Genomic DNA, 11,578 nt, shown 5'->3' with positions numbered 1-11,578 from the left:
ACATCACTGTCGCATTATTTTGAGATTATTAGCAATTCTTCCGACATCATTGTCGCATTATTTTGAAGTTCATAGAAACTCTTACTACATGACTGTCAGCATTACTTTGAGGTTATTCAAAACTTTCACAACATTACTTTTAGCATCATTTTGAGTTCATTAGCAATTCTAATGCGGCTCGAGGCCACGCTGGTTCACCGAGCGACAAGGTGAGCCTTGAAAACGGCATCGGTCGAGCTTCCCGGGCTTGGGATATCCGACATCCGGCATCGTTGTGAGAAACAAAGGGGGCTGCGCACGCGGCAGATTGGCACAAGGTAGGAAAGATCAGGCGCTGTGTCGGCCTCCCTGCCTGTCAGTCAGAAGGCTGTGTCCCTGGAGCTCATGTCTGTTCCTAAGCTCAGCGAGTCATACTTACCTGGCAGGGGAGATACCATGATCAGCAAGGTGGTTCTCCCCGGGTGAGGCTCAGCCATTGCACTGGGGCTGTGCTGACCCTGGTGAATTCCCCAAATGTGGGAATCTCAACTGCAAAATGTCTGACAGTGGGGGACTGCGTCCGCGCTCTCCCCTGTGATCGTGTGAAAAAAGGAAAGAAAGAAAGAAAGGCTGACCACGGCGGCAACAACAACAACGGTGACCGCCTGTCCCGGCCAGTTGGCGGTCTCCTCTTGTGCTGGCCAGCCTGAGGAGACCGCGGAGGACGTAGCCTCGATGAGCTCCCAGTATCTCTCACACCTTCCAGCCCTAAATGAAGAGGGCAGGGTTTCTGCCACATTTAGTTGAGGGTCATGGTATCTGACAAGCCCTGGGCTCAGGACAATACATCCACGGCTCGTCTTCGCAGTAAGTGGAATGATACCAGAGAATTCATGCGTGGGAGGAGATCAACTTGGAAAACCCCGACTCCAGGATGAGTCGCTGGCTTGTGGCTTTGAACACCGCTTTGTTTTACTTTGAGTCGCCCCACTAGCATAGCAGGGTGAAGGCACCGATTGCCTTTGCTTTGGATAGCAGTGGGGACAACCAGTGCGCCAGATGTAGTGTTTATGGCACTGCATTTTGTTTCGCCACCCAAAATGTTGCAGTTCCTGCCCACAGCCGCGGCCGGGATTGGCTGTACCGGGGGTGCTGGCTCTCACGTCGGGTGGCTGACAGGCATCGCTTCTCAGCCTTTTGGCTAAGATCAAGTGTAGTATCTGTTCTTATCAGTTTAATATCTGGTACGTTCCCTATCCGGGAACCATATATTAAATAGCTTTTTGGAACAGGGAGATGGAACGGGAGCTTGCTCCGTCCTTTCCACGCATCAACCTGGTATTGCAGTGATTCCAGGAGTGGTGCAATGCCCCGCATTTCTCGTCGGAAATAAAACAAGCCTCCGCCAGGCACTCGCTCACCTGCTCCACCCAAAGCCGGACCAGGGTTCTCCTCCTGCACTGCAGCTTTTCCTCAGCCTGCGGCCGCAATGGCCTTCCAGGAACAGTGCGGGCCCCTCCCCTTTTGTCAGGAGCAAATCCCGTGCTCTTCAGGCCAACTCTCGAGTGCTGCACATGAGGCCGGGGCTGGATTTCCGCCCGCGCTGCCGCTGGGCGTCAAGTTGTGGCTCCGTTTGCACTCCAGATAAGGATGGAGGTCCGCTGACGGCACTGCTCTCGGAGCCTTTCCCAAAAGGCTTTGGAATGCACTCTGAAAGACCTGAACCTTCAATGTGCCTGAGCTTCCCGGGCTTGGGATATCCGACATCCGGCATCGTTGTGAGAAACAAAGGGGGCTGCCCACGCGGCAGATTGGCACAAGGTAGGAAAGATCAGGCGCTGTGTCGGCCTCCCTGCCTGTCAGTCAGAAGGCTGTGTCCCTGGAGCTCATGTCTGTTCCTAAGCTCAGCGAGTCATACTTACCTGGCAGGGGAGATACCATGATCAGCAAGGTGGTTCTCCCCGGGTGAGGCTCAGCCATTGCACTGGGGCTGTGCTGACCCTGGTGAATTCCCCAAATGTGGGAATCTCAACTGCATAATTTCTGACAGTGGCGGACTGCGTCCGCGCTCTCCCCTGTGATCGTGTGAAAAAAGGAAAGAAAGAAAGAAAGGCCGACCACGGCGGCAACAACAACAACGGTGACCGCCTGTCCCGGCCAGTTGGCGGTCTCCTCTTGTGCTGGCCAGCCTGAGGAGACCGCGGAGGACGTAGCCTCGATGAGCTCCCAGTATCTCTCACACCTTCCAGCCCTAAATGAAGAGGGCAGGGTTTCTGCCACATTTAGTTGAGGGTCATGGTATCTGACAAGCCCTGGGCTCAGGACAATACATCCACGGCTCGTCTTCGCAGTAAGTGGAATGATACCAGAGAATTCATGCGTGGGAGGAGATCAACTTGGAAAACCCCGACTCCAGGATGAGTCGCTGGCTTGTGGCTTTGAACACCGCTTTGTTTTACTTTGAGTCGCCCCACTAGCATAGCAGGGTGAAGGCACCGATTGCCTTTGCTTTGGATAGCAGTGGGGACAACCAGTGCGCCAGATGTAGTGTTTATGGCACTGCATTTTGTTTCGCCACCCAAAATGTTGCAGTTCCTGCCCACAGCCGCGGCCGGGATTGGCTGTACCGGGGGTGCTGGCTCTCACGTCGGGTGGCTGACAGGCATCGCTTCTCGGCCTTTTGGCTAAGATGAAGTGTAGTATCTGTTCTTATCAGTTTAGTATCTGGTACGTTCCCTATTTGGGAACCATATATTAAATTGCTTTTTGGAACAGGGAGATGGAACGGGAGCTTGCTCCGTCTTTTCCACGCATCAACCTGGTATTGCAGTGTTTCCAGGAGTGGTGCAATGCCCCGCATTTCTCGTCGGAAATAAAACAAGCCTCCGCCAGGCACTCGCTCACCTGCTCCACCCAAAGCCGGACCAGGGTTCTCCTCCTGTACTGCAGCTTTTCCTCAGCCTGCGGCCGCAATGGCCTTCCAGGAACAGTGCGGGCCCCTCCCCTTTTGTCAGGAGCAAATCCCGTGCTCTTCAGGCCAACTCTCGAGTGCTGCACATGAGGCCGGGGCTGGATTTCCGCCCGCGCTGCCGCTGGGCGTCAAGTTGTGGCTCCGTTTGCACTCCAGATAAGGATGGAGGTCCGCTGACGGCACTGCTCTCGGAGCCTTTCCCAAAAGGCTTTGGAATGCACTCTGAAAGACCTGAACCTTCAATGTGCCTGAGCTTCCCGGGCTTGGGATATCCGACATCCGGCATCCTTGTGAGAAACAAAGGGGGCTGCGCACGCGGCAGATTGGCACAAGGTAGGAAAGATCAGGCGCTGTGTCGGCCTCCCTGCCTGTCAGTCAGAAGGCTGTGTCCCTGGAGCTCATGTCTGTTCCTAAGCTCAGCGAGTCATACTTACCTGGCAGGGGAGATACCATGATCAGCAAGGTGGTACTCCCCGGGTGAGGCTCAGCCATTGCACTGGGGCTGTGCTGACCCTGGTGAATTCCCCAAATGTGGGAATCTCAACTGCATAATTTCTGACAGTGGGGGACTGCGTCTGCGCTCTCCCCTGTGATCGTGTGAAAAAAGGAAAGAAAGAAAGAAAGGCCGACCACGGCGGCAACAACAACAACGGTGACCGCCTGTCCCGGCCAGTTGGCGGTCTCCTCTTGTGCTGGCCAGCCTGAGGAGACCGCGGAGGACGTAGCCTCGATGAGCTCCCAGTATCTCTCACACCTTCCAGCCCTAAAAGAAGAGGGCAGGGTTTCTGCCACATTTAGTTGAGGGTCATGGTATCTGACAAGCCCTGGGCTCAGGACAATACATCCACGGCTCGTCTTCGCAGTAAGTGGAATGATACCAGAGAATTCATGCGTGGGAGGAGATCAACTTGGAAAACCCCGACTCCAGGATGAGTCGCTGGCTTGTGGCTTTGAACACCGCTTTGTTTTACTTTGAGTCGCCCCACTAGCATAGCAGGGTGAAGGCACCGATTGCCTTTGCTTTGGATAGCAGTGGGGACAACCAGTGCGCCAGATGTAGTGTTTATGGCACTGCATTTTGTGTCGCCACCCAAAATGTTGCAGTTCCTGCCCACAGCCGCGGCCGGGATTGGCTGTACCGGGGGTGCTGGCTCTCACGTCGGGTGGCTGACAGGCATCGCTTCTCGGCCTTTTGGCTAAGATCAAGTGTAGTATCTGTTCTTATCAGTTTAATATCTGGTACGTTCCCTATCCGCGAACCATATATTAAATTGCTTTGTGGAACAGGGAGATGGAACGGGAGCTTGCTCCGTCCTTTCCTCGCATCAACCTGGTATTGCAGTGTTTCCAGGAGTGGTGCAATGCCCCGCATTTCTCGTCGGAAGTAAAACAAGCCTCCGCCAGGCACTCGCTCACCTGCTCCACCCAAAACAGGACCAGGGTTCTCCTCCTGCACTGCAGCTTTTCCTCAGCCTGCGGCCGCAATGGCCTTCCAGGAACAGTGCGGGCCCCTCCCCTTTTGTCAGGAGCAAATCCCGTGCTCTTCAGGCCAACTCTCGAGTGCTGCACATGAGGCCGGGGCTGGATTTCTGCCCGCGCTGCCGCTGGGCGTCAAGTTGTGGCTCGGTTTGCACTCCAGATAAGGATGGAGGTCCGCTGACGGCACTGCTCTCGGAGCCTTTCCCAAAAGGCTTTGGAATGCACTCTGAAAGACCTGAACCTTCAATGTGCCTGAGCTTCCCGGGCTTGGGATATCCGACATCCGGCATCCTTGTGAGAAACAAAGGGGGCTGCGCACGCGGCAGATTGGCACAAGGTAGGAAAGATCAGGCGCTGTGTCGGCCTCCCTGCCTGTCAGTCAGAAGGCTGTGTCCCTGGAGCTCATGTCTGTTCCTAAGCTCAGCGAGTCATACTTACCTGGCAGGGGAGATACCATGATCAGCAAGGTGGTTCTCCCCGGGTGAGGCTCAGCCATTGCACTGGGGCTGTGCTGACCCTGGTGAATTCCCCAAATGTGGGAATCTCAACTGCAAAATGTCTGACAGTGGGGGACTGCGTCCGCGCTCTCCCCTGTGATCGTGTGAAAAAAGGAAAGAAAGAAAGAAAGGCTGACCACGGCGGCAACAACAACAACGGTGACCGCCTGTCCCGGCCAGTTGGCGGTCTCCTCTTGTGCTGGCCAGCCTGAGGAGACCGCGGAGGACGTAGCCTCGATGAGCTCCCAGTATCTCTCACACCTTCCAGCCCTAAATGAAGAGGGCAGGGTTTCTGCCACATTTAGTTGAGGGTCATGGTATCTGACAAGCCCTGGGCTCAGGACAATACATCCACGGCTCGTCTTCGCAGTAAGTGGAATGATACCAGAGAATTCATGCGTGGGAGGAGATCTACTTGGAAAACCCCGACTCCAGGATGAGTCGCTGGCTTGTGGCTTTGAACACCGCTTTGTTTTACTTTGAGTCGCCCCACTAGCATAGCAGGGTGAAGGCACCGATTGCCTTTGCTTTGGATAGCAGTGGGGACAACCAGTGCGCCAGATGTAGTGTTTATGGCACTGCATTTTGTTTAGCCACCCAAAATGTTGCAGTTCCTGCCCACAGCCGCGGCCGGGATTGGCTGTACCGGGGGTGCTGGCTCTCACGTCGGGTGGCTGACAGGCATCGCTTCTCGGCCTTTTGGATAAGATCAAGTGTAGTATCTGTTCTTATCAGTTTAATATCTGGTACGTTCCCTATCCGGGAACCATATATTAAATTGCTTTTTGGAACAGGGAGATGGAACGGGAGCTTGCTCCGTCCTTTCCACGCATCAACCTGGTATTGCAGTGTTTCCAGGAGTGGTGCAATGCCCCGCATTTCTCGTCGGAAATAAAACAAGCCTCCGCCAGGCGCTCGCTCACCTGCTCCACCCAAAGCCGGACCAGGGTTCTCCTCCTGCACTGCAGCTTTTCCTCAGCCTGTGGCCGCAATGCCCTTCCAGGAACAGTGCGGGCCCCTCCCTTTTTGTCAGGAGCAAATCCCGTGCTCTTCAGGCCAACTCTCGAGTGCTGCACATGAGGCCGGGGCTGGATTTCCGCCCGCGCTGCCGCTGGGCGTCAAGTTGTGGCTCCGTTTGCACTCCAGATAAGGATGGAGGTCCGCTGACGGCACTGCTCTCGGAGCCTTTCCCAAAAGGCTTTGGAATGCACTCTGAAAGACCTGAACCTTCAATGTGCCTGAGCTTCCCGGGCTTGGGATATCCGACATCCGGCATCGTTGTGAGAAACAAAGGGGGCTGCGCACGCGGCAGATTGGCACAAGGTAGGAAAGATCAGGCGCTGTGTCGGCCTCCCTGCCTGTCAGTCAGAAGGCTGTGTCCCTGGAGCTCATGTCTGTTCCTAAGCTCAGCGAGTCATACTTACCTGGCAGGGGAGATACCATGATCAGCAAGGTGGTTCTCCCCGGGTGAGGTTCAGCCATTGCACTGGGGCTGTGCTGACCCTGGTGAATTCCCCAAATGTGGGAATCTCAACTGCAAAATGTCTGACAGTGGGGGACTGCGTCCGCGCTCTCCCCTGTGATCGTGTGAAAAAAGGAAAGAAAGAAAGAAAGGCTGACCACGGCGGCAACAACAACAACGGTGACCGCCTGTCCCGGCCAGTTGGCGGTCTCCTCTTGTGCTGGCCAGCCTGAGGAGACCGCGGAGGACGTAGCCTCGATGAGCTCCCAGTATCTCTCACACCTTCCAGCCCTAAATGAAGAGGGCAGGGTTTCTGCCACATTTAGTTGAGGGTCATGGTATCTGACAAGCCCTGGGCTCAGGACAATACATCCACGGCTCGTCTTCGCAGTAAGTGGAATGATACCAGAGAATTCATGCGTGGGAGGAGATCAACTTGGAAAACCCCGACTCCAGGATGAGTCGCTGGCTTGTGGCTTTGAACACCGCTTTGTTTTACTTTGAGTCGCCCCACTAGCATAGCAGGGTGAAGGCACCGATTGCCTTTGCTTTGGATAGCAGTGGGGACAACCAGTGCGCCAGATGTAGTGTTTATGGCACTGCATTTTGTTTCGCCACCCAAAATGTTGCAGTTCCTGCCCACAGCCGCGGCCGGGATTGGCTGTACCGGGGGTGCTGGCTCTCACGTCGGGTGGCTGACAGGCATCGCTTCTCGGCCTTTTGGCTAAGATCCAGTGTAGTATCTGTTCTTATCAGTTTAATATCTGGTACGTTCCCTATCCGGGAACCATATATTAAATTGCTTTTTGGAACAGGGAGATGGAACGGGAGGTTGCTCCGTCCTTTCCACGCATCGACCTGGTATTGCAGTGTTTCCAGGAGTGGTGCAATGCCCCGCATTTCTCGTCGGAAGTAAAACAAGCCTCCGCCAGGCACTCGCTCACCTGCTCCACCCAAAACCGGACCAGGGTTCTCCTCCTGCACTGCAGCTTTTCCTCAGCCTGCGGCCGCAATGGCCTTCCAGGAACAGTGCGGGCCCCTCCCCTTTTGTCAGGAGCAAATCCCGTGCTCTTCAGGCCAACTCTCGAGTGCTGCACATGAGGCCGGGGCTGGATTTCTGCCCGCGCTGCCGCTGGGCGTCAAGTTGTGGCTCCGTTTGCACTCCAGATAAGGATGGAGGTCCGCTGACGGCACTGCTCTCGGAGCCTTTCCCAAAAGGCTTTGGAATGCACTCTGAAAGACCTGAACCTTCAATGTGCCTGAGCTTCCCGGGCTTGGGATATCCGACATCCGGCATCGTTGTGAGAAACAAAGGGGGCTGCGCACGCGGCAGATTGGCACAAGGTAGGAAAGATCAGGCGCTGTGTCGGCCTCCCTGCCTGTCAGTCAGAAGGCTGTGTCCCTGGAGCTCATGTCTGTTCCTAAGCTCAGCGAGTCATACTTACCTGGCAGGGGAGATACCATGATCAGCAAGGTGGTTCTCCCCGGGTGAGGTTCAGCCATTGCACTGGGGCTGTGCTGACCCTGGTGAATTCCCCAAATGTGGGAATCTCAACTGCATAATTTCTGACAGTGGGGGACTGCGTCTGCGCTCTCCCCTGTGATCGTGTGAAAAAAGGAAAGAAAGAAAGAAAGGCCGACCACGGCGGCAACAACAACAACGGTGACCGCCTGTCCCGGCCAGTTGGCGGTCTCCTCTTGTGCTCGCCAGCCTGAGGAGACCGCGGAGGACGTAGCCTCGATGAGCTCCCAGTATCTCTCACACCTTCCAGCCCTAAAAGAAGAGGGCAGGGTTTCTGCCACATTTAGTTGAGGGTCATGGTATCTGACAAGCCCTGGGCTCAGGACAATACATCCACGGCTCGTCTTCGCAGTAAGTGGAATGATACCAGAGAATTCATGCGTGGGAGGAGATCAACTTGGAAAACCCCGACTCCAGGATGAGTCGCTGGCTTGTGGCTTTGAACACCGCTTTGTTTTACTTTGAGTCGCCCCACTAGCATAGCAGGGTGAAGGCACCGATTGCCTTTGCTTTGGATAGCAGTGGGGACAACCAGTGCGCCAGATGTAGTGTTTATGGCACTGCATTTTGTGTCGCCACCCAAAATGTTGCAGTTCCTGCCCACAGCCGCGGGCGGGATTGGCTGTACCGGGGGTGCTGGCTCTCACGTCGGGTGGCTGACAGGCATCGCTTCTCGGCCTTTTGGCTAAGATCAAGTGTAGTATCTGTTCTTATCAGTTTAATATCTGGTACGTTCCCTATCCGGGAACCATATATTAAGTTGCTTTTTGGAACAGGGAGATGGAACGGGAGCTTGCTCCGTCCTTTCCACGCATCAACCTGGTATTGCAGTGTTTCCAGGAGTGGTGCAATGCCCCGCATTTCTCGTCGGAAAAAAACAAGCCTCCGCCAGGCACTCGCTCACCTGCTCCACCCAAAGCCGGACCAGGGTTCTCCTCCTGCACTGCAGCTTTTCCTCAGCCTGCGGCCGCAATGGCCTTCCAGGAACAGTGCGGGCCCCTCCCCTTTTGTCAGGAGCAAATCCCTTGCTCTTCAGGCCAACTCTCGAGTGCTGCACATGAGGCCGGGGCTGGATTTCCGCCCGCGCTGCCGCTGGGCGTCAAGTTGTGGCTCCGTTTGCACTCCAGATAAGGATGGAGGTCCGCTGACGGCACTGCTCTCGGAGCCTTTCCCAAAAGGCTTTGGAATGCACTCTGAAAGACCTGAACCTTCAATGTGCCTGAGCTTCCCGGGCTTGGGATATCCGACATCCGGCATCGTTGTGAGAAACAAAGGGGGCTGCGCACGCGGCAGATTGGCACAATGTAGGAAAGATCAGGCGCTGTGTCGGCCTCCCTGCCTGTCAGTCAGAAGGCTGTGTCCCTGGAGCTCATTTCTGTTCCTAAGCTCAGCGAGTCATACTTACCTGGCAGGGGAGATACCATGATCAGCAAGGTGGTTCTCCCCGGGTGAGGCTCAGCCATTGCACTGGGGCTGTGCTGACCCTGGTGAATTCCCCAAATGTGGGAATCTCAACTGCATAATTTCTGACAGTGGGGGACTGCGTCCGCGCTCTCCCCTGTGAGCGTGTGAAAAAAGGAAAGAAAGAAAGAAAGGCCGACCACGGCGGCAACAACAACAACGGTGACCGCCTGTCCCGGCCAGTTGGCGGTCTCCTCTTGTGCTGGCCAGCCTGAGGAGACCGCGGGGGACGTAGCCTCTATGAGCTCCCAGTATCTCTCACACCTTCCAGCCCTAAATGAAGAGGGCAGGGTTTCTGCCACATTTAGTTGAGGGTCATGGTATCTGACAAGCCCTGAGCTCAGGACAATACATCCACGGCTAGTCTTCGCAGTAAGTGGAATGATACCAGAGAATTCATGCGTGGGAGGAGATCAACTTGGAAAACCCCGACTCCAGGATGAGTCGCTGGCTTGTGGCTTTTAACACCGCTTTGTTTTACTTTGAGTCGCCCCACTAGCATAGCAGGGTGAAGGCACCGATTGCCTTTGCTTTGGATAGCAGTGGGGACAACCAGTGTGCCAGATGTAGTGTTTATGGCACTGCATTTTGTGTCGCCACCCAAAATGTTGCAGTTCCTGCCCACAGCCGCGGCCGGGATTGGCTGTACCGGGGGTGCTGGCTCTCACGTCGGGTGGCTGACAGGCATCGCTTCTCGGCCTTTTGGCTAAGATCAAGTGTAGTATCTGTTCTTATCAGTTTACTATCTGGTACGTTTCCTATCCGGGAACCATATATTAAATTGCTTTTTGGAACAGGGAGACGGAACGGGAGGTTGCTCCGTCCTTTCCACGCATCAACCTGGTATTGCAGTGTTTCCAGGAGTGGTGCAATGCCCCGCATTTCTCGTCGGAAATAAAACAAGCCTCCGCCAGGCACTCGCTCACCTGCTCCACCCAAAGCCGGACCAGGGTTCTCCTCCTGCACTGCAGCTTTTCCTCAGCCTGCGGCCGCAATGGCCTTCCAGGAACAGTGCGGGCCCCTCCCCTTTTGTCAGGAGCAAATCCCGTGCTCTTCAGGCCAACCCTCGAGTGCTGCACATGAGGCCGGGGCTGGATTTCCGCCCGCGCTGCCGCTGGGCGTCAAGTTGTGGCTCCGTTTGCACTCCAGATAAGGATGGAGATCCGCTGACGGCACTGCTCTCGGAGCCTTTCCCAAAAGGCTTTGGAATGCACTCTGAAAGACCTGAACCTTCAATTTGCCTGTTTTGCCCAGAGATGGGTTGTGAACTTGATGTTGAAATGTGAAACCCCAGCTTGCTGCCTTCAGTCTTTCGGAATTGGGCCGCTTGCGTTGACAGCTCTCATGGTCGCGACGCTCCATCCGAGGGTGAAAGCGGACGGAGATTGGTTTTTTTACTGCGGGGCACGATGCGTGCGGTTAGAGGCCACGCTGGTGCCCCCAGCGAGAAGGTGAGCCTTGAAAACGGCATCGGTCGAGCTTCCCGGGCTTGGGATATCCGACATCCGGCATCGTTGTGAGAAACAAAGGGGGCTGCACACGCGGCAGATTGGCACAAGGTAGGAAAGATCAGGCGCTGTGTCGGCCTCCCTGCCTGTCAGTCAGAAGGCTGTGTCCCTGGAGCTCATGTCTGTTCCTAAGCTCAGCGAGTCATACTTACCTGGCAGGGGAGATACCATGATCAGCAAGGTGGTTCTCCCCGGGTGAGGCTCAGCCATTGCACTGGGGCTGTGCTGACCCTGGTGAATTCCCCAAATGTGGGAATCTCAACTGCATAATTTCTGACAGTGGGGGACTGCGTCCGCGCTCTCCCCTGTGATCGTGTGAAAAAGGAAAGAAAGGCCGACGACGACGGCAACAACAACGGTGACCCCCTGTCCCGGCCAGTTGGCGGTCTCCTCTTGTGCTGGCCAGCCTGAGGAGACCGCGGAGGACGTAGCCTCGATGAGCTCCCAGTATCTCTCACACCTTCCAGCCCTAAATGAAGAGGGCAGGGTTTCTGCCACATTTAGTTGAGGGTCATGGTATCTGACAAGCCCTGGGCTCAGGACAATACATCCACGGCTCGTCTTCGCAGTAAGTGGAATGATACCAGAGAATTCATGCGTGGGAGGAGATCAACTTGGAAAACCCCGACTCTCAATTCTGACGACATCACTGTCGCATCATTTTGAGATCATTAGCAATTCTTGTTACATCACTGTCGC

General features: G+C 55.3%; 15 non-coding genes across 15 annotated transcripts; all 15 read left to right on the top strand.

Moving 5' to 3' along the window:
* Nucleotides 1-410: 410 nt before the first annotated feature.
* On the top strand, nucleotides 411-574 carry LOC147271908 (U1 spliceosomal RNA). The gene has a single exon (XR_015116976.1). It is a non-coding gene; the product is annotated as a U1 spliceosomal RNA (small nuclear RNA).
* Nucleotides 575-1,160: 586 nt separating this feature from the next.
* LOC147271907 (U2 spliceosomal RNA) lies at nucleotides 1,161-1,351 on the top strand. Its single transcript, XR_015117381.1, has one exon. It is a non-coding gene; the product is annotated as a U2 spliceosomal RNA (small nuclear RNA).
* A 542-nt stretch (nucleotides 1,352-1,893) lies between these two features.
* Nucleotides 1,894-2,057, top strand: LOC147271906 (U1 spliceosomal RNA). The gene has a single exon (XR_015116985.1). It is a non-coding gene; the product is annotated as a U1 spliceosomal RNA (small nuclear RNA).
* A 586-nt stretch (nucleotides 2,058-2,643) lies between these two features.
* On the top strand, nucleotides 2,644-2,834 carry LOC147271905 (U2 spliceosomal RNA). Its single transcript, XR_015116436.1, has one exon. It is a non-coding gene; the product is annotated as a U2 spliceosomal RNA (small nuclear RNA).
* Nucleotides 2,835-3,376: 542 nt separating this feature from the next.
* LOC147271904 (U1 spliceosomal RNA) lies at nucleotides 3,377-3,540 on the top strand. The gene has a single exon (XR_015116872.1). It is a non-coding gene; the product is annotated as a U1 spliceosomal RNA (small nuclear RNA).
* A 586-nt stretch (nucleotides 3,541-4,126) lies between these two features.
* Nucleotides 4,127-4,317, top strand: LOC147271903 (U2 spliceosomal RNA). The gene has a single exon (XR_015116443.1). It is a non-coding gene; the product is annotated as a U2 spliceosomal RNA (small nuclear RNA).
* Nucleotides 4,318-4,859: 542 nt separating this feature from the next.
* LOC147271902 (U1 spliceosomal RNA) lies at nucleotides 4,860-5,023 on the top strand. Its single transcript, XR_015116975.1, has one exon. It is a non-coding gene; the product is annotated as a U1 spliceosomal RNA (small nuclear RNA).
* A 586-nt stretch (nucleotides 5,024-5,609) lies between these two features.
* On the top strand, nucleotides 5,610-5,800 carry LOC147271901 (U2 spliceosomal RNA). The gene has a single exon (XR_015116427.1). It is a non-coding gene; the product is annotated as a U2 spliceosomal RNA (small nuclear RNA).
* A 542-nt stretch (nucleotides 5,801-6,342) lies between these two features.
* Nucleotides 6,343-6,506, top strand: LOC147271900 (U1 spliceosomal RNA). Its single transcript, XR_015116993.1, has one exon. It is a non-coding gene; the product is annotated as a U1 spliceosomal RNA (small nuclear RNA).
* Nucleotides 6,507-7,092: 586 nt separating this feature from the next.
* On the top strand, nucleotides 7,093-7,283 carry LOC147271899 (U2 spliceosomal RNA). Its single transcript, XR_015116474.1, has one exon. It is a non-coding gene; the product is annotated as a U2 spliceosomal RNA (small nuclear RNA).
* A 542-nt stretch (nucleotides 7,284-7,825) lies between these two features.
* LOC147271898 (U1 spliceosomal RNA) lies at nucleotides 7,826-7,989 on the top strand. Its single transcript, XR_015116796.1, has one exon. It is a non-coding gene; the product is annotated as a U1 spliceosomal RNA (small nuclear RNA).
* Nucleotides 7,990-8,575: 586 nt separating this feature from the next.
* On the top strand, nucleotides 8,576-8,766 carry LOC147271897 (U2 spliceosomal RNA). The gene has a single exon (XR_015117253.1). It is a non-coding gene; the product is annotated as a U2 spliceosomal RNA (small nuclear RNA).
* A 541-nt stretch (nucleotides 8,767-9,307) lies between these two features.
* On the top strand, nucleotides 9,308-9,471 carry LOC147271896 (U1 spliceosomal RNA). Its single transcript, XR_015116639.1, has one exon. It is a non-coding gene; the product is annotated as a U1 spliceosomal RNA (small nuclear RNA).
* Nucleotides 9,472-10,057: 586 nt separating this feature from the next.
* LOC147271895 (U2 spliceosomal RNA) lies at nucleotides 10,058-10,248 on the top strand. Its single transcript, XR_015116491.1, has one exon. It is a non-coding gene; the product is annotated as a U2 spliceosomal RNA (small nuclear RNA).
* A 775-nt stretch (nucleotides 10,249-11,023) lies between these two features.
* Nucleotides 11,024-11,187, top strand: LOC147271894 (U1 spliceosomal RNA). Its single transcript, XR_015116638.1, has one exon. It is a non-coding gene; the product is annotated as a U1 spliceosomal RNA (small nuclear RNA).
* Nucleotides 11,188-11,578: the final 391 nt, after the last annotated feature.

Source organism: Aulostomus chinensis, chromosome 1, assembly GCF_037954235.1.
Source record: "Aulostomus chinensis isolate RoL2024-O1b breed Wild chromosome 1, RoL_Achi_v1.0, whole genome shotgun sequence".
Lineage (NCBI taxonomy): Eukaryota > Metazoa > Chordata > Actinopteri > Syngnathiformes > Aulostomidae > Aulostomus > Aulostomus chinensis.
This window is presented reverse-complemented; position numbering and strand designations above follow the sequence as displayed.